This window comes from Megascapheus bottae, chromosome 17 (genome assembly GCF_031878675.1).
Source record: "Megascapheus bottae isolate mThoBot1 chromosome 17, mThoBot2.hap1, whole genome shotgun sequence".
NCBI lineage: Eukaryota > Metazoa > Chordata > Mammalia > Rodentia > Geomyidae > Megascapheus > Megascapheus bottae.
In genome coordinates, this window is record NC_143525.1 from 8,254,817 (window position 1) to 8,279,920 (window position 25,104).

A 25,104-nucleotide genomic window follows, 5' to 3' on the forward strand; every position below is an offset into this window, starting at 1 on the left:
TGTATGTGGTACCAAGGAATCGAACCCGGGTCTTCATGCATGCTAGGCAAGCACTTTAACTGCTAGGCCAAACTCCCGGCCCTCTACATGTATTTCTTTTGTGTATAGTATTCATTAATGGTTATCATTTGGTGACTGTATATTCATTGGATAAAGTATAGTATTTTGTTATTTTGTTTTTTCTTATCATTTTTAATAATAGTCTCTGGTGTCACAAGTTGATTTAGTTTGTGGCACATGTCTGTGCTAGATACAACTAAGTATGTATTTACTTATTAACTTCTTTATTCTCCTTTATGTCCATAAACATTTCCATTCTCATCTCTCTTCACCTCCCCTAAACAACTATTTTAATATTTCAAAAATGCATTTGAGCTTTTGCTGCGTAGGGGATGGAATTCAGTGTCTCCTGCATGCCAAGCAAACTCTCTATTGCTGATCACATTCCATTTTAACATTCAACGTGTCTCTATTTCATACTTTCTCTACGTGCTTTGGTATGTGTATCTTCATCAAGTGGCACGTACTGTTAATCTGTTTTGCTTATGGTCTTATTCTGTCTTTACTTTTTCAGCTAAGCCCTGTGTGTGAAAGAGCCTGTCCACATTGCCTGCCTAGTGAACGCAAACAATGTGCTCATGTACTTAATGCCTTCAATTCTTCATATATATATATATATATATATATATATGAAATCAAGGGTATGACAGCTCGATTATATACAGTTTTAGAAATGCAATGTTTTGATAGTGTCAAAGTTTAATCTGTATAGAATACTTGTTCATTGAAAATTTGAAAGGCTTTTATCTATAAGGCCTTTTGTTTCTCATGTTAGTTTGGAAATAGTTGTAAACATACACACACACACACACAGACAGAAACACACACACGCTCATCATCCAACCATCCATTTGACTTTTTATCTTCTTGTGAACAATGAAAAATTAGTGCTTTTGTTCAAATTAGACTTTTTCAGATAGAATATAATATAGTATTAGTATTTTCTTATTGATTCAAAAACCATGTATTTCATGATAACAGCAACATCATTGTATTTCCAACATTACACAATTGTGTTTTATGTCATATTCTTCTCTCCTCTCTAGAAATAGTACTAGGATTTGAACTCAAGTCCTTATACTTGCTAGGCAGTCACTCTACTACTGAGCCAAACCTCTTATATTTTTAAAAATATTTTTATTGTGATTAATAAAAGGGTTATATTATATTCACCAGATAGAAGGTGCATAACTTCACAAACATTGATACCCTTTCTCATGCCATGGTCCCCATTTCCCTCCCACCCTCCCCCGCTTCTCCTGATTTCCCCCCTTCCCTGTCCAATTTCAAATAACCAATTAAACACATATAAAATATATCAGATAACAAGGTGAAATATTGTAACAATATGAGATAACCAAAGGGTGGCAAAAGAGATGAGAGATAACATAGTACATTAAGGACAACACTCACTCATTATATGGCTTTTGTTTCCTTATCCTGGAGGTCCTTACATTTAGTGTCATACTATTTGGCCTTATGTCTCTAGATTTTGCTCTATTTTAAGTCTCTGCTAGGAGAGCCCAAGGTTTCTACTGATTATGACAAATGAGGGAGACTATTGAGTCTGGCTTACCTAACTTAATATGATTTTTTTCTAAGTCTTTCCATTTCCTTACAAATGGGGCGTTGTCGTTCTTTCTGACAACAGCATAGAATTCCATTGTATAAATACCATATCTTGTTGATCCACTCATCAACTGAGGGACATCTGGGTTGGCTCCATATCTTTGCTATGGCAAATAGTGCTGCAATGAATATCGTTGTGCTAGTGGATTTAGTATGCCCTTGTTTCTGGATGGTTGGGTAAATGCCAAGTAGTGGAATTGCTGGGTCATAGGGAGCTCTATGTTTAGTCTTTTGAGGAACTGCCATACTGATTTCCATAGTGATTGAATGAGTTTGCACTCCCACCAACAGTGTAGTAGTGATCCCTCCTGGTCACATCCCCTCCAGCATCTGTTGTTATTAGATTTCTTGATGCTGGCCATTCTAACTGGAGTGAGGGGGAATCTTAGAGTTGTTTTGATTTTCATTTCTTTTAAGACCAGAGATGTTGAGCATTTCTTCATGTGTCTATAGGCCATTTTTGTTTCTTCTTCAGAGAATACTCTCTTTAAGTCTTTGGCCCATCTTTTAATGGGATGGTTGTTACTTTGGAGATTAGTTTTACAGTGATTCAATTTTTTGAGCTTTGATATATTTTAGATATGAGGCCTTTGTCCGTTATATGGTTAGTGAAGATCTTCTCCCATTCTGTAGGCTTCCAAATTAATTTACTAGCTATATCCTTTGCCATACAAAAGCTCTGCAGTTTAATGCAGTCCCACTTATCCAGCCTTTCTCTGATTTGTTGTGTTTCTTGGTCCTTATTGAGTAAGTTTTGACCTGTGCCAAGGAGGCCTAGTGTATCTCCTATTCCTTCTTGTAAAATTTTCAGTGTGTCAGCTTTTACCTCGAGGTCTTTGATCCATTTGGAGTTAATTGTTGTGCAGGGTGACAAAGAAGGATCCAACTTTAGTTGTCTGCAAGTGCTTAACCAGTTCTGCCAGCACCACTTGTTGAAGAGGCTATCTTCCATTCTATTTTTTTTGGCTCCCTTATCAAAGATTAGGTAGCCATAGGTCTATAGGTTAGTATCTGGGTCCTCAGTTCTATTCCACTGGTCTTCAGGCCTGTTCTTGTGCCAGTACCAAGCTGTTTTGATAATTATAGCTCTGTAATAGAGTCTAAAGTTTGGTATTGAAATTCCTCCTGCACTGTTCTTTCTGCTAAGAAGTATTTTTGCTATACAGGATCTTTTATTATTCCATATGAAATTTTGGATTGCTTCTTCTGTTTCTTTAAAGAATGACATTGGGATATTGATGGGTATTGTGTTGAATTTGTAGATAGCCCTTGGCAAGATTGCCATTTTCACGATGTTGATTCTTCCAATCCAGGAACATGGGAGTTTTTTCCATTTCCTCAGTTCTGCTTTAATTTCCTTTTTCAGGGTTTTAAAGTTTTCATCAAAAAGGTCCTTTACATTCTTAGTTAAAATAATTCCTAGGTACTTTATTTTCTTTGAGGCTATTGTGAAAGGAGTTGCTTTCCTGATTGTTGCCTCGTTCCTCTCACTGTTGGCATAGAGGAAGGCAGTTGATTTTTGAGGGTTAATTTTATACACTGCTACCTTTCCAAAGTTTTGAATCAGCTCAAGGAGCTTGGGAGTGGAGGCTATAGGGTCCTTTAAATACAGAATCATGTCATTGCTCTTGTATTTTTTTAAAAAGATAATTTCCACTGCTATTTAGTGTGAGAGCTAAAAAAGATTCTCTTTTCGTGCAGGTTATCTTGTCCACAACTTATCCTATTATTTATGGCGAAAAGGAACTAAGTTCTTTATCAAGTTCAATGTTGTTGAGTTTACTAAATGCATTTTAAGAAATAATTTTATTTTTGTCTACTTCCTCTACTTGTATTTTTAAAGACTTTTTAGGGCATGTTTTAATTTATTGGGTTGGGTATTTGATTCACATTTCTAGTCTTTCTTGTTTCATAATAAAATCTCAATGCTATTAATTTTTATCGGTATCTCTTTGGCCTCAGCCCTGACATTTTATAGGTTCTCTTCTCTTTGTCCCAATTTTAAAATAGGCTGCATTTGTAACTTTTATTTCTTTCTTTGTCTCGAGAGTTATTTAAGAGACTTAGACATTACTAGTGCTCAAAAATTACTTCTGTTATGAATTTTTGGGTATACTTCACTGTGGTTACAGCATACAGACATGAGAACTGTATTATCTCTACCTTTCAGAAAATAGTAAGATTCCTTTATGCATTAGCATAGGATCATTTTTGTTCTGTGGCCCTTGAAAAACACCTGCATTTTCTGAGTATATCTGAAGGTTGATAGACATTTCCTAAATCGAACATGTTAGTGTGTTACCCATAGTCTCTATAGCATTCTATCATATATGCATATATGTATGTGTATTTGCTCTACTTGAACCGTAGTGCCTGATGGAGCATTGTCCATTTCTTTAGAGAACCTCCTCCTCTTCCTCCTCTTCCTCCTCCTCCTCCTCCATTCTGTCCCTGAGCTTTTTAGCTCAAGGCTAGTGCTCTGCCACCTGGGCCACAGCACCACTTCTGGTTTTCTGGTGGTTAATTGGAGATAAGAGTCTCATGGACTTTAGTACCTGGGCTGGTTTTGAACCTCAATCCTCAAACTCAGCCTCCTGAGAGGCATGAACCACTAGTTCCTGGCTTCTTTATTAATCTTAAAGTATGTCCGTCCTGGAGCTTGAACTCAAGGGTTCATACACTTGCCTGTCTTTTTCACTCAAAGTTGGCACTCTACCACTTGAGCCACAACTCCACTTCAAGCTTTTTACTGGTTAATTGGAGATATGAGTCTCACAGGCTTTTCTGTCTGGACTGGTTTTGAATTGTGATCCTTAGCTCTCAGCTTCCTGAGTAGCTAGGATTGCAGGTGTGAGCCAAGGGCATTCGGCTTTCCTCCTGATTTTAATAGGAAATCAGTGGATTTACTTGTTTATGACAAAAATATTTTTGAGAGGGATGCAGTGGCTCCAGCTTGCAATCCTAACTATAGGAAGACAGATCAGTGATGGATGGCAGCTGATCATTAAAAATAAGTTTATGAAACTCCACCTCACTCAATGGTTGATCCAAAGGTGTGCACCTGTCATTACAGCTACAGGAGAAGCACAGTGGCTAGGCACAGTGACACTCGCCTCAGATGTCAAGTAACATGAGCGCACAAGTAGGTGGCTGAAAGATAATACAGGCATAAAGGGAGAGCCTACCAATGCAAAAAAGACCAGAGGTTGATTCAAGTGGTAGAGTGCACAAAAAGCAATTGTTAAGCTCTGAATTTGAATCTTAACCAAAAACATACTTTCCAGCTATATTCTGTTTTTGATATTATCTTATTCTAAATATGAATAGTATTTTAATAAGCATCTTTTTTAGTGACTACTAAGTTTATTTCATGTTTATCTATGATTTCTTTTCTTAAAAGATTTTTCTGTAATTAAAATACTTGAGCATTTTTTAGATGACTCTGGTTGATTATAAAGGATAAATTTCATTCAGTGGTCTGTTACTTTAGAATTTTGGAATTTGGGTTTATAGTAGATTTCTTCTATAGTAGTGTGTGTGTGTGTGTGTGTGTGTGTGTGTGTGTGTGTGTGTGGTGGATATCTTTGTACAATTTTGGTATCAAGATTATTCACTAGTAAACAGTTTAAATTTTATTTTATTTTACTTTTTTACTATTCAGGGACAGTTTATATTGCATGAGGATTATCTGTTCCTTGAAAGTTTGAACTGCCTTGATAATAAAACTGTCTGGGTGAATCTCTCTTTAGGAGGTAATATTTTTGTAACTTCCTCAGTTTCTTTGGTGGTTTTAGTTTTCAGATACATTCTCAAGTCAACTCTGTATCCCAGGCCAACTCTGAGCCAAGATCTGTGTCTTCCACTTGATAGAAAACTCTGTCATCTGACCAGACTATCTCTTTAGCTGAAATCTGCTTCTAGACTCATGCCCTTTCCTCCGGTTAACATTTTTGTATTAAGTACTTGCTAAATGTACTTTGTAAGATATCTGTGGTTTATTTTTCTGTTTCTTAGTATATATTTGTATGCACTGAAACGTGATATGAGATTTTATTTTGCCATAACATTTGTTAAATGGAGTGGTAACAGAGCTAAATCACACTGACCTCCAGTCATCAGAACTAGCTGATAGCCACCAAAAAATAAGCCTGAAACTTGTATAGGTGGACATTTCATCATTAATCTTCTTGTTCTATGTGGAGTTTGGACACCTTATAAAAGAACTCACTATGCAATTAAAAAAAAACTGCCATTGCTACTAACCCCTAGACACCTGGACGCATTAGTTTCAGAAAGCTGCTGTAACAAAAATACCACAGTCTAGGTTCCTAAACCCAACAGCAATTTCCTGTCTTATAATTCTGGAGGCTGAGTGTGGGAGACCAAGGAGTTGACAACTGTTTCCTTCTGAGGGCCATGAGGGAGAATCTGGCCCATGCTTCCCTCCTGACTTTGGTGTGCTGGTTCTCTTGGGCATGATTGGCTTGCAGATGCTTCCCTTTCACCTTCCCTTGGCATTCTAACTCTCTCTCACCACTCTCTTGCCCACTGTATTCCTACTTCTCGGTCCAGATTTTCCTCTTTATATGAAGACAACGGTTATACTGGATGGGGACCAATGCTAAAGAACTGATTTGAACTTAGTTGCCACTGTGAGAGCACTATTCACCAATAGGATTAAGAAGCTGGGAGACTGTGCTGGGGAGATGAAGGCAATTGGTTCTCTGGCAGTAACTTCCCACTGTTAGCTAAGTCTATTTAACCCAAGAGCTGTGGATCTGCTATTTATTCTGCTTTTTATTTGCAACTGCCCGAGGAGAGCATCAGTAAGTTGAATCCTGAAGACCACAACTCTGACACCTGCCCTAGCTGGGATCTGTAACAGAACTCATAGCCAGTGAAAGGACATAAGTTACATAGACTGTAAAGGCTGACTCTGTGGGGGACTGTCTCTGGGCTCGGGGTATCTTCTTGCTCCTGGTTTATCATACCAATGGTCTTTGCATAACCTCTTTAAGGGGTCCCCAGCTGTCTCTGTTATTCACAACTTTATTATCTCCTGAAGTCTAGAGGATTATAAAATAGCTCTTTTGGCCAAAGTTGTACAATAAAGAATCATATTTGACTCTCACATTTCACCTCCTCTCTTGCTAGCTAAATAATGTGACATTTCGAATTTGGAATCTTCAAGTTTAGCTTACATTTTTGGCTTTTTACTAATTTTATCAAGGTCTTACTTGGGGATGCTTGTCAGTTTCCAGAGTGCTTTGATATGATCTCATCTTCTTCTTCTCACAAGAAGTGGCCTTTTTCTTTTCCTGCTCATTTTTCATGGCGATAACTCACAGAAGTTACTGGAGGCATTGGGTGGGTGGGGGTAACTTGGCCAAAGCCACACAGATAGCAGGAGAGCCAGGACTCAGAATCAGGTCTACTGATTCTCTTCCCGGCTCCTTTCCATGAGGTCATTCTGCTCTCCTGCTACTTCATCATCCAGCCAAGGCTCGGCTCTCATTCAACATCTCAAAAATATCACCACCTCTTCCTCCCCAGAGCCTTCCTGGATTCAGCAGGAGATCATACACAGCTTTCCATTCCTCTGTGGTCTGTGGAAAACAAGGGCAGCGATCTACTGGCTTCCTGGCTGGCTTTTGGTAGTTTGTGAATGCTCTTTAGACTTTTTTTTTTCTTTTTTGTAAAAGGTTATAAGAGAGAGAAAAAAGGATGAGAAAGAATGTTTTGACAGAGAGGTATATAGTCCTCAAAAACTAAATTATTTACGATCTTTCCTTTTACAAACTGGCTAGACTCTAGCCCTTCATAAATGTTCCATTATCTGCCTTTAAACTTTCCTGGTCTCTGCTATGGCCTGAATATTTTAAAAAAAAATTCCTGTGTTGAAACTTAATCCCTATTGTGGTGGTATTGAGTGGTGGGGGGCTTTAGAGAAGCTTTGAAGACTCTGTTCTTGTGAATGGATTCATGTTCTGGAGAGGCTAGAGGGAGCTTGCCTACCATCTTGCCCTTATACTTTCTCCCCGTAAGGTACAGCAAAGAGGTACCATCTTGGAACTGGAAAGTAGCTCTTACTAGACACAGAGCCTGTTTGCACTTTGGTCTTCTGGTTCCCTTCTGGTTTGGCACTATAAGAAATAAACTTCTGTTTCTTATCCATCATCATTATGACAGCAGAATGCCTCTATTGATGTTGATCACACACATTTTGCGATCTGTTGTTTACTTCATTTCAGGGGCTCTATAATAGTTCATTTGAAATAGCTAACATTCCCGCTTGTTCCCCTGTGATATTCTCGCCCTTTATCAGGCACTTAAGAAATAGGCTCACTGTATGTTAGTGTCTCATATCTTTAATCCTAGCTACTCAGGAGATTGAGAGCTGAGGATCGTGGTTCAAAGTCAGTGAGAGTCTTATCTTTAATTAACCAGCAAAAAGCCAGAAGTGGAGCTGTGGCTCAAGTGTAAGCATTAATCTTAAGTGAAAAAGACAAGCAAGAACATGAGTTTAACTGAGTTAAAAAGAAAAAGGAAAAGAAATACGTTTAACATGGAATAAATCATCACTTACAACTTATTTGGAAGAAAAGGGAAACTGTTGCATCAATTAAGTGTTCATTTATACATGATGCCCCACTAATAGTAATACAGTAAGTATTAACTGAAATTGATGGAAAATATTAAGAACCCACTGGAAGGTTCCACAGGGGCAGATATTGTATCTTATTTTGGTTTGCATTCCCCAGCATTTCCTACAGGCACTTAAAATTGTCAACCAATGAATAAAGCCTCCTCACTTAGGAATTTGGGGTAAGAAGTAGAATTTCACTGGACTTTGAAGGAGCAGAATTTTAATAAATGAATAGAAGTGGTGATTATTGTACCTTGGGCAAAAATCAAATAACAGAAGCTACAGAGCAGTGTACATTTTCCTTGGAGTATTTGATATCTCTGAAATAAATTTTTGATTTGTTACTTCAACTTCTTTGTTTAGTTCCTGTGTTTCCAGGGCTTCAGTTCAATCTGAGAGCCTTGTGCATGCTAGACAAGTCCTATACCACACAGCTCCAGGCCTAGCCTGGAGTGTCCAGTGTTTGATCCAATAAGATATGGTAAACTTTTGAGTGGAGGGACTTTGGCTTTGGCACTAGTTAGCTGAGTTACTACAGCCTGTCAGAATGACTCTCTTTCAAAAGCACCCATGATCTAGAGAAGCTATGAAAGCAGGTGAGGCCTTCAGAGTGGGAGTCTTGAATATCACACTAATCACCTTAAAGTTTATCTTATCTCAGGCTCCATACACTACAGCCTACAGCCCAAGTTCATGCATTTAAGTTTTGTCCATCACTGTTTTGGCTCTCCAGTTGCCATGGAGGGCAGCAGTAACAGACGGCATGTATATCCAACCAAGCCTGAATTATTTCTGTCTTCCTCTGTCCTCCCCCTGCCCGCCCCCATACCGATGAACTTTGCCAACCTGGGCAAAGATGGTGGAGTATGGGCTGGGAAATTGAATACTGAGGTTGCTGCTGGGTTCTGATGGTTTGAAAGGCTGGGACTACCGACTCCCACATCTACTAGTGTACATGTGTTCAAGTCTCTTTTCCAGTCCAGAGACTTACCAGGCACCCCTGTCTTGGCTCAGAATTCTCATGGCTGTATTCAGGAGAAACTTTGCTGCTTCTTAGGAAGCAGTCTAAGCTATGTTGGTATCTGAGTGGCCCTCGTGTATCTTCACATTTGCTAATGTCATAATTTTCCGAGAGGGGTTTAGCAAATGAGCTCCTCAGGGATTTTTCCAGACCTTTATTTTATTGCTCAGTAGTCTATCTTTTGAAGGTTAACAGATTATAAAATGGGATGCTTTGGCGAAGTTGCCTAGTGAAGAATTATATATTAAGCTGCTTGTTTTGTTCTCTTTTTCTTGCATGGTAGCTGTGTTAGTCAGCTTTTCTGTCCCCATAACAAAATACCTGATATAATCAAGTTAAAAAGAGGAAAGATTTGTTTTGGCTCACAGTTTTGTAGGTGATGGTTCATGGTCAGTGGGCCCAGTTTTTTGGGGGCCTGTGGCAAGGAGCAAATGCTCCTGGGGGAGCCCTTGGTGGGAGGTGTTACTCATTTCATGGCAACCTGGAAGTGAAAGACAGGGAGGAACAGACATTTCACTGTTCCCTTTAAAGGCATGCCAAATAACCTAACAATTTCTCACTAAGCCCAATCTCTTTGAGTGTGTGTGTGTGTGTATGTGTGTGTGCGTGTGTATCCTGAGGCTTGAACTCAGGGCCTGGGTGCTGTCTCTGAGCTTCTGGGCTCAAGGATAGTATTCTAAAACTTGAGTTACAGCTCCATTTCTACTTTTTTGATGGTTAATCAGAGATGACTCTCACAGACTTTCCTGCCTGGTCTGGCTTTGAACCTCCATTCTTAGATCTCAGCCTCCTGAGTGGTTAGCATTACAGGCAAGTGCCACAGATGCTCAGTTAAGCCCAACCTCCTAATCACTCCCCCTCCAAGCTGAGGACAAAGCCTTTAACACATGGGCCTTGGGGAGACATTGAAGATCCACTGCAAAAGTGATGAAGGAATATGACATTTTGCAATTTCTGTTTTCACGTTTAGTGTGTTTTCCCAGCTATTCCAGTTTTACCAATAGATTATTAGTTCTCAGGCAACATCTCAGGTAACTTTCTAGTGGTCCACTAGATATTCTTCATGTATGTCTCTTCAGAAGAGATTCCCTGTTTAGTTCACCAAAACTTCCACCACTCCTTTAAGTCCACCCTGGTGAGCTGTCAGGAGCCACCAGGTATCATTGAGCTAGCTTACTGATTTTTCTTTTGGTAGATGGATGCTTTGCTTGCATGGATGACATACATAAGATGTAGTGAGAAGGTTGAATGTTTCAAAAAACATGGAAGGGAACATTCAGGAAAAGAGGAAGTGAGGTGGATTGGAGATGCTTCTATGGCAACAGAAGCTCCCTGCTGACAACAACACCTGGAAGTCCAGGAGTGGGGGTCAGATCCCACAGGCTGTTGCTGAGGCACACCCCACCCCTCCTCCACCCATGTGACTCCTTGTCACTGTGAGTTAGCCACAGCATGTCAAGTCGCACCAGAGGAGAGCAGGTTTGGAGCCAGCTCTGCAGAAGAGGGGAAAAAAAGACAGAAGGGGAACAGTCCCTACTATTCAGAGAAACATCTTTGCTCCTGCAAAGACTCTTGGAAAGCGTACTGCCTCTGATTTCTATACGGTTTTAGGCACATCGTTTTAATCAAAAGAAGAAAGGAAACACTGTGAAGTCTTCAAAACCTAAACACAATGAGCTGGCAATGGAAGATGGGGTTGTGTCATTCCAATAGTATGCCAGGCTAGGGAGAATAGCATCTGTTCCTGCAGGGCACTGCAAGGAGGACTGGAAACCAGAGAGAAACCTCAGGGTTTAATGCAAATAGATTTATAGACTGGAGACTTGAAACTTCTGCCCAACAGTACAGAGTTAGAGTTATTGTCCACAGCCTGTTGGTGCCTGGCTGCAGGTGACCCGGGCCTGGGTCAGTGGTGAGGGAGTTAGAAATGAATATATTAAAAGGTACCATCGGAATGCTTGAACCTGGCGAGCCCTCATGATTCCCTTTGTCTCTAATAGGAAGTGTATGAGTGTGTGTGTGTGGAGGGGAAGTTTCAAAAACTCTGTGTAGTAAATCTCTAAGCGGATTCTAAACATTGGGCCAGGTATTTATGCCCAGGCTGGTTTCAAACCTCAGTCCTAAACATATCTTTTGATAATTATTCCAGAGCACAACTTCCTACATAGCACTTATACTCTCCTAGGTACACCGAGATATGTAGAGGCCATTTACAACAGGCTGTGCATAGATATTTTGCAAACACAATGTCTACTATGGAAAGAATTAGAGCAGCTGTGGACTTGGGTACCTACAAGTGTTTCTGAAATCAGGGCATGGATTTGAAAGATGAGTGTATTGGATTCCCAAGTGGTGTTCTTTCTCCTCAGATCATTTCTCCTCTCCAGCTCATCTTCCCGGTTCAGTAGGGCCTTCTCAGGATGCATAAGCCTCTCTCAGGTCCACCCAGTTCTTGTGCGGAGTCTTCCTGTGGATAGGATTGGTTCTGTGTGTCAGAATCCTGGATACATTGAAACAGAGAACACAAATGAGCTGAATAAAATCAATCATGTTTCTGGTGAGTTCTCTTTCTTCCTGGTGCTTCACCTTGAGCACTAATATGAAGAACTAGGCTTCTATGTGTTCTGGATGAATGGGAAGGGGGTGGAAGGATGGAAAAGAGAAGAGAAGAGAATGGGGGAGGAAATCTTGTTCCCAGGTGATCACATTGTCATATGCATGTCTTCTGCTGCCAGATGCAATCTGGGCCACAGCTTGTTTCAAATAAACGCTAACCAGTCAAGAAGTCTTCATTCCACTCACATTGTTACTATATCCTTCCTTTCTTCAGGTTTCTGTAGAATGAGAGCCCATGGGTGTCTTGTAATTCTTGATACCTGGATTCTTGCTTTGTACTTTGAGTTGTACTGTACTCTTTAAAAATTATTTATTCATTTATTTTAAATCTTATTGTCAAGATAATGTATATAGGGGTTACAGTTACATTTGTCAGGTAATGGGTACATGACTTCTCAAAACTTGATATCCCCTTCTCATGCTTTTGTTCCCCTTTCCCTTCCCCACCCCCTCCCAATCATCTTGTTTTCCCAATTCCCTTCCCTATTTCAAATAAACAAATAAACAGATATGAATATACCAAGTAACAAAGTTAGAGTGCTCCACTCATATTCAGAACAAGAGTAAAAGTGGAGAAAAACACTTTCACTTATTGAAGAAAGATGCAGTTTCTACTAAGTACAGTTTGGCTTGGAGTCTAAGTGGGTAGCAATCAGAATACTATGCACGTACCTTTCCTTTCACCAATAGTGTTTATTAAAAAAAAAGTTAAGTAAGTCCAGGTTTGAATTGTAGCTCTAGTTAGTTGGGTGATGTTGGGTGAGCTTCTTTATCTCGTACACCTCAGCTCTTCATTTTTAAAGTGGAAATGATCCCCATAATTCACTAAAGGTGGGAGAGAGGGAGCTGTGACAATAGAAAAGAGAAAACATTTAGCACAACACTTTGCACATGGGTAGTGCTTACCGATGTTGGTGTTTTTCTTATTATTGTGCCTCCAGGAATCCAAAACCATGGCTTTTCATTATTAGTATAATTCTACTAAATAACATGAATGTAAATATTATAATGTACAAGACCGAGTTGTAGTTTATAATTTGGCCTGTGGACTGTTGTAATTTGAATCAGTACCAAAGCTTATCAAAGTAGCACTTACAAAAATAGTTAGCAGTAGTTTCTGGAGTGATGACATTCGTTGTAATGATGGTATATGAAAATGGGAACTAGACCAGAAAGAGAGTCCATCGACTCTCATATAAGGTTGAAGAAACCAATGCTGAAGTCTCAGCCAGTCATTCAATTATAAAGCACTTAATGGCAGGGCACAAAGATTCTGCATCTGTCCTCTCTGATGGGAAGTACCTTGGGTTACTATTAAAAATTAAGAACATATTAGGTGCTGGTGATTCATGCCTGTAATCCTAACTATTCAGAAGGCTGAGATCTGAGAATTGAGGTTTAAAGACAGCCTGGGCAGAAATATCTGTGAAACTCTTATCTCCAAACAACTTCTAAAAAAAAATTGTAAGTGGATGTATCACTCAAGTGGTGGAACATTAGCCCTGAGCAAAGAAGGTCAGAAACAGCACTCAGGCCTCAAGCTCCGGGACCAACACACACACACACACACACACACACACACACACACACACACACACCATAATTTTTTTTTATTAAAGCCTTGTTAACTTTAACTCCAATATTCGGGGAAAAATACATAAACTCTGCATTGTGTATAAACCATTTCTATTATAATTGAAATAGGATGAAAGAAATTTTCCATCAAAGGGGATCTGAATGATAACTTTTATACAAATTAAATTGCTTATAGATCATTTAATGATGAAATGCAACTTTCTGCCTCAAACAGGTAAATGAAAATTTTAGATTGAGAAATAATACAAACATACCCAGTAGCTGTTGGCATTAAAGCAGAAATTCACAAGACAGCTTCTTGTAAACACGGAGTTTATGATGAGCAGAAGCAGAATAAAGCAGAACTATAACAAAAAGGAACACTTCATGTTGAAATTCTCCACAAGTATAAGGTAAATGTCTTTCAAGTGTTTTATATCTTCTATTATTTTCTATACGACATGGCAAAACCATTTAGTATGTTCATATTTTCAAAGCTTTAGGCCCAGACTTGGTGGCCCTTGGTTTCAATTTGTATTTTGTAATTTTGCATTTGATAATGTGTAGTCGGGCATTAAATAAAGAGCCTGGGAAAAACTTGCTGTCTCTCTGTCTGCCAGCGCCACCATGATGTTAGCTTGCTGATAAACTTGTGATCTTTGGCTAGCTTCTTTGATCTTTCCTTTCTCAAAGTGTTTGTTTTGGTATGAAGTAAGCCCAGGACTGAGCTGTGACTCTAATAGTCCTTAGATAGGTGACCTTGGGTGAGTGTTTTAATCTCTCTAAGCCTGAGTTGGGTTCTTGTGGTCACATCTTTTCTTTCTCCCATCTTTGCTTCCTGTCCCAAGAGAGGCTTCCCAAAACTCCCTGGAAGAGACGTCTGAGATGAAACCTTTTAACCTTTGTAAACTTCTCTTGGCTGGAAATTAACATTTTCATGATGGGCTGCTGTTGTAATTACAACAATGTTGTTTCCTCCAAGAAAATAAGCCTGTGTGGAAAGAAGCACACCTAGGATGGCTTTACCATGTTCTTCTATGAATCACATTGTCTCATGGAAGTCCTACAGCCTCTGCAGTGGGTGTAAGGGATTATTCATTGTGGTCAGCTGGCATAGCCCAGCATACTGAGCTTTAGAGAAACTCTACTTCTTGCCAATACTTGCTTGAACCTGAAGTTTTCCAAGTACAAATGGCACTTGAGCCAGCTGACCAGTCAGAAAACACAGGACAAACTTAAACTGCCAACTACTTTTCATTTTCATTCCTGTTTCTCCTTTGTATCTCATTGCAGAAAGTCTCCTGAGAAGATCACGGCCCCATGGGAATTCTTTTCAGGAGCTGTGATCTACGGATCACCTGTCCCAGAGAAAGCATACAAAGGCCAGAAGGTTTAGGGTAATGTATTCCTTAAAAATATGAATGGATGGCCAGGTGAAGGTGGCTCACACCTCTAATCCTAGCTACCTAGGAAGCTGAGATCTGAGGATCACAGTTTAAAGTCAGTCCAGACAGTAATGTTGGCAAAGTCTGTAATACTCTCCCATGAATGTCCAGAATGCTAGAAGTGGTGATAGACTTGAGAGCAACAAAGCTCAGGGAGAGCATCTAGGTCCTGAATTCAAGTCCCAGGACTGGTGCACGCACATGCGTGTGTGTGTGTGTGTGTGTGTGTGTGTGTGTGTGTGTGTGCACTCTTGCATGTGTGCACATATACACACAAATAAATGATTGATGGAGTACATCACATGAAAGGAACCTAGCAAAAGATCCCAACTTCATTTCCAGCTAACATCATGGTGGCCTTGGCAGACATCTTGGGACAAGTTTTCTAATGTTGGCCTGAGCATGGTTTATTCCAATTGCTGCTTAAATGTTTCTATACTGTCCTTTCATTCTCTGTATGTTTGTGAAGCCTGCTCTTGTAGTTGCTTTGACCTTGTTAGCTAGTGAGCAGGGGATTTTGTTATTTCCAGTATCTAAAATGGTTTTGATCTTCATCAACAAATTCTTCAGGGCTCTTAATACTATGTTTTAAAATAGCCTCCAGGGGTTTATTAACTTACAGTGTGACGGTTAAGTCACCCTGAAACCCCCAAGCTTACAGATTTTTTTCCCCTGAAATTCTATTTTCCAGCATTGAGTAACTATGTAATGAGTGTCTTTCCTGCTGTATCCTATTCCATGGAGTGGCTGTGGAGAAGTCTGTCTTTTGGACAAGCTGGGAAGGTAGTAGAATGGGGTAATTGAATTTCAAATGAGTTGACTCTTTTATTATTTTATTTTTTATTGTGGTAATAGATCCATAGTATAAAATTGACCATTTAAATCATTCAGTGACATTATGTTCATTCACATTACTGGGAAACCATCACCGTCATCCATCTCCAGGGCCAGCTGGTTTTTTGTTTGTTTTTTTAGGTGGCTGAATTTAGCAAAGAAATGGTATCAGCTAGCTTGAGCTGCTATAACAATATGCTAGCACTGATCTGTTTATCTTTTGGGAAATGAAACCAAGATCAGGGCATAAGCAGAATAGATTTCAAGCTGAGGTGTCTGTTTTTGGCTGCAATTACCTTGCTGTATCATCTTTATTTTGTGTTTATGACCATGTGGCTCTGGTATCACTTCTTGTGAGGGTACCACTCTCAAGGATCCTACCTTCACAATTTCATTTAGTCTTATTATTCCTACAAACATCATCACTTGGGTGGATTGGAGCGTAGGGAGCCAGCATATACATTTTGTGGACGGGCAAGCATGCAGTAGTAAGCAATGATTTACAACAGGTTCAGTAGCAGCACTAGAACCAACAGGGTTTTAATATCAGTGCTTAGGAAAACACTGGAGAGTAGGAGAGGCTCTGGTCCAACCTAGAAGGTTAAACCAGCAGGAGTTCAGAAGCAGGAAGAAACCCAGGCAACTGCATACTCTACCATGGCCATTCTGTGAGACACTGGACATGTGGAGTGCAGGGAGATGAAAAGCCTACAGTTCTTTTCTTGGTGATGAGGAAGTAGTTATGAGTGGTGATTTTGTGTCACCATGCACAGATACTGACAATTTCCCTACTGATAAGGAGTTGATTCAAGGAAAGAGGTATGGTGAACTAGCAGAAAGTTTGTGGCTAGGAGTTGAACTGGAATTTTATAATCATTAGTTCAGTAAGAAACATGGGACACTTACTATCCTTGTAGATTTTCTGTTCTTTTTTTTACAATCTGGACTCTATGTGCTTGTGTTTATTAAAATAGAACATTCACATTGATTGTTCGTGTAGCTATCAATCTAGTCATGTTTATTTACTTATATTTATGGTATTTATGTTGGTATGTTTCATGAATTATTGTATGACTTTTTCCTTTAACATTCCTATCTTTAATTATACAAAATGGTGCTTATATTCAATAAATGAACAGTTCACATTTATTTATGCATTTCTTATTGGCAGCACTGGGATTTGAACTCATGAGTCTCATGCTTACTGGTCCTCTACCATTTGAGCCCTGCCCCTAGCACTTTTAGATTTTATTCTATTTTGGATAGAGTATTTTGCTTCCACCCCACAACCCCTCCCCGTTCCCCACCTCCACCAGAGCTAGCCTTGAATTGTGATCCTCTTACATATAGCTGTGTAGCTAGGATGGCAGGTTAAGTGTCACCATACCTTGAATGACAGGCTCTTGCTATTTTTTTTTAATTTTCGCTTTTGCTGGACTTGAATTTTGATCCTGCCAATCCCCATCTCCTGAGAAGCTGGAATTATAGGTGTAAGCCATCACACCAGACCACAGTTGTGAAGGTACAAAGGAGTATACTAGTAAAATAGATTTCTTTTCTACCCTTATTTCCCAGACCCTCAAGACCACTCCCTATTTCTAGCTTCTCTTGAATTCTTTCAGGTATGTGTATGTGTGAAAATTCAGAGTGATGGTTAAATTAATGGGACTAAGAAGTACTTGGGTAATAGTAAAGCACTCCTATTTGTCTGTAAGGGCTGTTCCTGAGAGGAGTAACTGAGGGTTGAATGTGGAGGGAAATGGTAGAGGCCTTTGCACTTTCTGCTTCTAGAAGTGGATAGCCTGTGGCTCATCCTCTCACCACCATGCTGTCCTGCCTCACCACAGCCTCAGAATCAGCAGAGTGAACGGTGAGCCACATTAAATCCTTTGTCTCCTAAACTGGTTATGTCACAGTGATCACAACTTCATCTAACTAAAGCAAAAGAAGGTTAGAATTGTGACTCAAGTGGTAGAGTGACTGCTTAGCAAGCACTAAGGCCTTGAGTTCAAACCCTAGTACTGCCAAAAAAGAGAGTGAGAGAAGCGATAAACATATAACTTTCAATATAGTTTAAATATGCATATGATGCATATATCCCATTAAGACAGAGTATGTCTTCTAGTTTTGTTTTGTTCTTCTTATAATTGGTTCTAGTATTGAGACTGGGGCCTCATCCATACTAGGCATGTATGTACCACTGTAAGTACGTATAACTATACCCTCAACCCTATCTATTCACAGTTCTAAGATAGAAAAGTTATTTCTGTGACATTTTTCCTAAGAGCTACTATAATTATTAAATGTGAATATTTTTCCTACTTCTAATGTTTTTACCTAAAAATTCACATTCTTATCCAACTTTCTTGCTCATGACTGGTGCTTTATTACTTGTGCCATGGCATTTTTCTGGTTAATTGAGATGGAATCTCCTTGACTTTTCTTCCCTGGGCTAGCTTGAAGTCACAATTCTCTAGATCTAGCCTCTTGAGTAGCTAAGAATTACAGGCATTATTTATGAAACTTTGCTTTTTTTTTTTTTTGGTGCTGGTCCTGGGCCTTGTACTCAGGGCCTGCAATCTGTTCCTGAACTTCTTTATTATTTTGGTCAAGGCTAATATCTACCACTTGGGTCACTGCTCCACTTTTGAATTTTTGGTGGTTAATTGGAGATAAGATTCTCCCAGACTTTCCTGCCTGGGCTGGCTTCAAGCCAAAATCATCTCCACTTCCATAATCCTCCAGAATTATACATGTGAGCCATTAGCACCCAATTTAAAGATAATTTTTGAAATTAAAAGTTCAACTTCAACAAAATTCACATTGTTGTGAGCTGATAACTTCTTGATATCACACAGCTTTTTCAAGGACTTTTTATCTCTTCTGAAATTTATTAAAAGGTCATGTTTGAACTGGGATGTTAGATAAATGTATAAGACAAATGTTCATAGAGTACCAAACTAGCTTTTATCTACCTAGTGAAAAATTTAAAAATCTCTCACTGAGAATAGAGTGCATTTTGAAAATTAACACAGAAATGAATTTCAGTGAGACAAAACAAAATATAATCAACCAGGGTCCAAATTTAATCCAATGTCCCTTATATTGCTTCAGGCAGATTAAACATGTTTGGAAAACTGAGTGAAAAATCTAAGAAGCTAAGTAATGAGTATGGTTAGAGATCTCTGTAGGTTAAGGCTATAATCAGCATGTAGTTTTAGTCATGGTTTATAAGAAGTAAAATGCCACATAGATGAGTCTTTCTTGAACTAAGTATTGGAACCAAATGATGTGGACACTCATTTTCATGGAAACTCCATAGTTGAAAACATCTCTCCATGTTCCCTTGCAAAATTGCTTTCAGAGATGACACCACATTCCTTTTTCTGTCTTCATTATACTTTGAGGGAGAATATAAGTTTTGGCAACAGTCTAAAAGAAATTTGGGTTAAAGTTGATGGAATATATTTTCTGGTTACAGATGGTTAAGAAAAAAAAAATGAGAGCATAATGTTGCTTCACAGTGTCATGTTCAGCTTCAAGGAATGATCCACTTACAATAGCTAGTACAAACAAATGGATTTTTTTTCCTGAGATACTCAGAAGCCTATGGCTACTGATATGGGCTTAAATTGTTCATTGAAGTTAGATCTGGTGTTGCTACTATCAATTCTTTTCATGTTTTTGCTTGTTTTTGGCTGCTCCGGATTCACAGATAACTGGTCTACCTCCTGACAACTTCTCTATTCATGAGGAACAAAGACACAAGCAAGGATTTGAGTGCATTTTTGTTTTGTTTTGTTTTCTGGACACTCTCCATGAATTAAGATGCACAAAAATTGTCTCAGTGTCCTTGGTCAGAACTGATCATCCTGACATTCCACTAGCCAGGGAACTGGGAAAGAAGGCAGTAATCATATTGTGAGTGGCACGGTCATATCATGCATAGATCAGACTGGAGCTTATTACTTTTTCCAAGCAAAATGGGGCTCTGGAAATGGGAATGGTGTGAGCCATCAACTGTGCTTGCTGCAAGTAGTATGGTAGTGTGCTGGCTGGGAAGGCAAATGGTTCTGAAGCACAATTGTGAGGAGGCACAGTGGAAACATGTTTAGATTATCTAAAAAACATTTAATTCGGTGGTATGCTTTCTAGACTTTATATTTTAGTCCGGGTGCCAGTGACTCATACTTGTAATCTTAGATTCCTGTGAGACCTTCATCTCAAATAATAATAAAAAGGCTGATTTTGGTTGTGTGCCCATGATCCCAGCAATACAGGAAGTAGAAACAGGAGGACTGTGGTTCAAGATTGTTGGAAGAATAAATACAAGAGCTCATTTGAAAAATAACTACAGCAAAGAAATTTGGAAGTGTGGCACCTGCCTATCAAATGCAAATCCCCGAGTTCAAACCCCAGTGCCATCAAGAACAAAAAATTAAGTAATTTTTTAAATCACATTTTCCAAGTTTGTCTCAGGAATATTTTAGTCTTGTCTTTCTTATTCAATTGCATTTTTAAAGATATAAGTATTAGTGAATTCGAAATTCCATGTTTCTTTTCTGGGCAGTGAGGACATATTTATTTCCTGATTAGATGCAAATCAACTTCATTCCATATTTATTATGTCTGTTGGGATTCAGCAAGATGTGTTTGGCATCTTACACATTCAGGGACAAGGACTCATGAGATGTGATTGCTTGAATATTCTCAACTCAGAATGTACCAGGGTATTCTTAGGAATTAGGATTTGGCAATGAAGTCTGTGGGTCAAGGACAAAACTATAAAATTACAATGACCCTAAAAATGCTCCAAATATAATATTTTCCTCCTCCCTCTGTTCCTTCCTTCCTTCCTTCTTCTTCCTCCCTTACTGACTCCCTCCCTTCCTTCTTTTCCTTTCATTTCCTTTCTTTCTTTTTTCTTTCTTGTTAGTTCTGGGAATTAAACTTGGGGACTTCTCATTCTTGCTTGTTTTTTTCACACAAGGCAAGTTCTCTAAATGTGAGGCTTACCTCTCTACTTCTGGGTTTTTGCTGCTTAATTGGAAAAAAGAGCCTCATCCACTTTTTCTGCCTAGGCTAGCTTTGAACTTTGATTTTCTGCTCTCAGCCTTCTGAGTAGGATGACAGATAAAAGCCACCAGTACCCAACTAAGTACTCCTGATTACATAGGCTGGGTCAAGAATGAGCACATTCTGCCCAGAACCCTCCAGTTTTGTCCCAGTAGGAAGGTATTTGGTGTTTTTGATCTTGACATATTGATGTACAGCATTGTGTTTCAGAGTATGAGAAATCCAAGGAGATTAGCAGAAACATAATTTGGCAAGCATGTATATTCCTGTAGCCACAACAGGAAAGTTGTAGAAGCCTGTATGTTGTGTGATTGGTTTTTCTTTGTTAGATTTATTATTGAGAAAAGCAATAAGCTAAAGCAATGGTATGCTTGGTGGCAAGAGTTATTAAATGTAAGTTTTAGGCAGTTGCACGGGGTTGGGGGGCTCTTTTCCTTTTACCACTGAACAATAATAGAACCATTGAGTGGTAGAACTCTGCAATAAAAGTCTGGAAAACAGGTAAATGACCCAGGACTCTTTCCTTGTGATGGCAAATAACACAACCTAAGCCTCTTTAGCAGAAATGGTACTTTATTGGTTTACATCATTGGTGAGGTCCAACTTCAGCCCTATGTGAGATCTACTGGTTGCCAGAGAAATCAGACTCCCTTATTAGTCTCTAACTTGGTTCTGTTTTCCTTGCTCTAATAATTTGTTATCACCTGGATTTTCCTTTCATGGGCATAAGATTCTGGGCTCAGAATCTGATACCACAATTTTTAAGCCTCTCGTCTTGGAAGAAAAGAAAACTTTCTCTCCCAGTGGGGAAGTCACAGCTCAGAGCTTGTGATCCTGAAGAGGAAACAGAGTAGGTTAAGCTTCTCCCACTATGATATGGGAGGGATCTGAGCCTGCACTTTCCAAAGACTGGGAATCAGCTGGCCCCAAATATTCATGTGACTTTGAGTAATACATGCATGCCCTATTTTAGGTAACTCAGCATGGAGTAGGTGTGTGTGCAGGAGCTTGGACTATTCAGGAGGCTGAGATGTGAGGCTTAAATCCTCGTGCTCTTGTTTGGCTTTCTTGCTTACAGCTAGTACTCTACCACCTGAGTCATGTCACCAGTCAGGGCTTTAGCTAATTAATTTTGGGAAAAACGTATTTTTTTCTTTTGTCTTTTTTGATCTATTACTAGGCACCACTGCTGGACAATGTGTGGTGAATGGAAATGTGATTGAGTTACTTCTGGAAGTGGACAGGACATGTGCCTGTCAAACAGATGGAAGCTGGGCTGTGGTGTAGAGCCTGTGCTGGGAAGGGTCTATGAACACAGTGCTGTGATGCTCTGAGATGCTGCTGTTTCTGCCAATCATGAGTCTCTGGACAAAGAGCACTGAATGCACATGACCTCTACCCCCACCTTGCTTGCATGTTGCTGTGGCCTGCCAGAAGTGAAGGAGCTATGGCACAGGTTCAGAGGCATTTGCTTACCAACTCAAGATGTGAGAAGGCAGGGCAGTGAGGCACTGGACCCTTCAGCTTTCCTTCTCAACATTACCTCTCTGAGCCAGGTTTTTTACTACCACATTCACAGAACTGTGGATTTCACAATGTGATCCTTGGATCAATGATAGAATCATCACCTGAGTAGTTATAGGAAATAAAAGTTGAGGGTCCCCCTATACCTATGAAACCAGAGATAAAACTGGAAGTTTTCATTCTAATTTGCCAGTAGTAATTTTATCTGTCTGTCTGTCTGTCTGTCTGTCTATCTACTTATTGCTGGTCCTGGGGCTTGGACTCAAGGCCTGAGCTCTTTCCCTGAGCTCCTTTAGCACTTTACCATTTGAGCCATAGGGCCACTTTTGGCTTTTTCTGTGATTAATTAGAGATAAGTGTCTCATAGACTTTCCTGCCAAGGCTGGCTTCAAACCATGATCCTCTGATCTCAGCCTCCTGAATAGCCAGGATTATAGGCATAAGTCACTAGCCCCTAGTCAGTATTTATTCTTGAACTCAAGGCCTTGTGCTCTTGTTTAGCTTTCTTGCTTATAGCTAGTACTCTACCACCGGAATTATGCCACCTGGTTAGCCTTTAGTTGGTTAGTTTGAAAATGGAGTCTCAAAGACTTACCTGCCAATCCTCCAGGTCTCTATCCACTTGGTTGCTCTACTCAGCTTCTTGAGTAGCTAGGATTACATCTGTTAACCACTGTTGTTCAGCTGTGAGTTTTCAGGATTACATCTGTTAACCACTGTTGTTCAGCTGTGAGTTTTCGCCAACTTTCCAGGTGTTTCCAGTGCATGTTAAAGTCTGAGAACCATTGTTTGTTTGTGTTTTTTTTCTTTTTTTTTCTTATGGGAAAGAGGCCCCTTTTGCAGAGAGAATATATTTTCATAGCAATCATGGCAGTTTAGCCAAAGGTCAAATTAGATGAACTTGTAGAATCCATCAAATGCCAGAAAATAAGAGAGAAGAAAAATAGCTACAAGAGAGATTGTTGTGTACAGCCTGAGCATGGCTATTTTGACCCTAAAAAATGCAAATGCATTTTTCTTCCCTGAGCACACACTCTGCAGTCCAGCAATAATGCATTGTAAACAGACCGTGTTAAAACAAACAGTCCTTGTGCGATCTTTTTTTTCTCCCTTCAATATTTTCTCTAAATAGTTATTTGGTAATACACATTTTTCAGTTTTGTTGAGTCCCTAAATAGCAGAAGTCTTAGTCTGCAGGAGCCAGCTTGTGCCTCTGACTGCCAGAATGTTCATGGAGTTTTCGTTGTACTAAATAAAGAACTGGAGTGAATGTCAACCCCACGAGTGGCACCAGGCCCTCAACCCAATAGGAAAAAATAAGGGACTCCTAGTTCTCTTCCTTTCCTCAAGCCAGAGCTGGTCTTAGACTAGATGGCGCCCAGAGGGAATTGCATCCTTTGCTTTGCTCTTTCCTTTAAAGATTTTCTTTAAATCTTCAAAATGTTCAAGTTGGACTTTGTCACAACCCTGGATTTAAGCCTTTAAAACAGGTGATGATGAATTCAAATGTGTTCCATAGCCAACCATTTCCTCTAAGGTTAATAGTTTCCAACCACAAACTTCCAGAAGATGTCAATATTGACAACATGGATGATCCTCTGGACTACATTGCAAATGGACAGCTGGTAGGTAACTAGGGGATTGGTTCTTCCAGTTCATCCCTAGAGTGGTTGTGGTGAGAGCTGAATCTAGAATGTTCCTATTTAGGTGCTCATGTCATCATTTTAAAAGTGAGACTCCAAGCCCCTTCAAGATACAATGACTTTTCAGATTCATAGTCTTGGAGGGAGAACAGATTTTGACAATTGACCATGACTTGTTAAATTCCTGTAAGGTAGACCCAAATGCCATGTAAGTATGTTGATTCCTGCCAGAAAGACCCTCCCCTCCCTCCCTCCCTCCCTCCCTCCCTCTCTTTCCCTCCTTGACACCCCCCCCCATACACACACACACAGGATAGAAACAGGGAAAGACACACAGAATTAAAAAGAAGAAAGACACAGAGAAAGACTCTTTGCCATTCATTGTTTCTGGAGAGAAGATGGCTAAGACTGACTCCTTGTGTCCCCAGCCCCTCTCAAAGGACAACTAGAGTTATCCTGACCTCTGTTAATCTATCAGTCAGAAACAATGTTCTGTAAGAGTTAGCTTAGAGTTCAAACACGCAGGCTTTGGAGAAAACAAATGTTCAACTTACTGCCACTATTGCTGGCTGTGCTACTTGAATAGGTAGCTTAATCTCTCTAGTCATAATTATAAAACAAGGACAATAATAGCCCAGAAGTCCATAGAGGTGAATACAGGGAATGAATATTGATAAACTACTTAAGATTCTTTCCTGGCTTCAGGTGAGCACTCCACACGATCACTACCTATGGTTTGGACCTCTCTCCTTCCCTAGTCAGCCAGGAAGTCACCTCAAGGCAGGGCTCCATCTGCACATTCTTTAGCATCTAAGCCTCAGCTAGAGCTTCATAGAGGAGCTTAGTTATACTGTGGCTCTTCTACCTGTACCCTGGTAACTTTGTAAATTCCAGAGGAACAAGAGTTGCCGCTCCTTTCTTTTACTTGAAAGTGAAGTAAGTTTTCCAAGATCATCTGCTATAAAATTTGGGCCAGAATCTCCAAATTCCTCTGGCAAAATCAGTGTGTACGTGCGTGTGTGTGTGTGTGTGTGT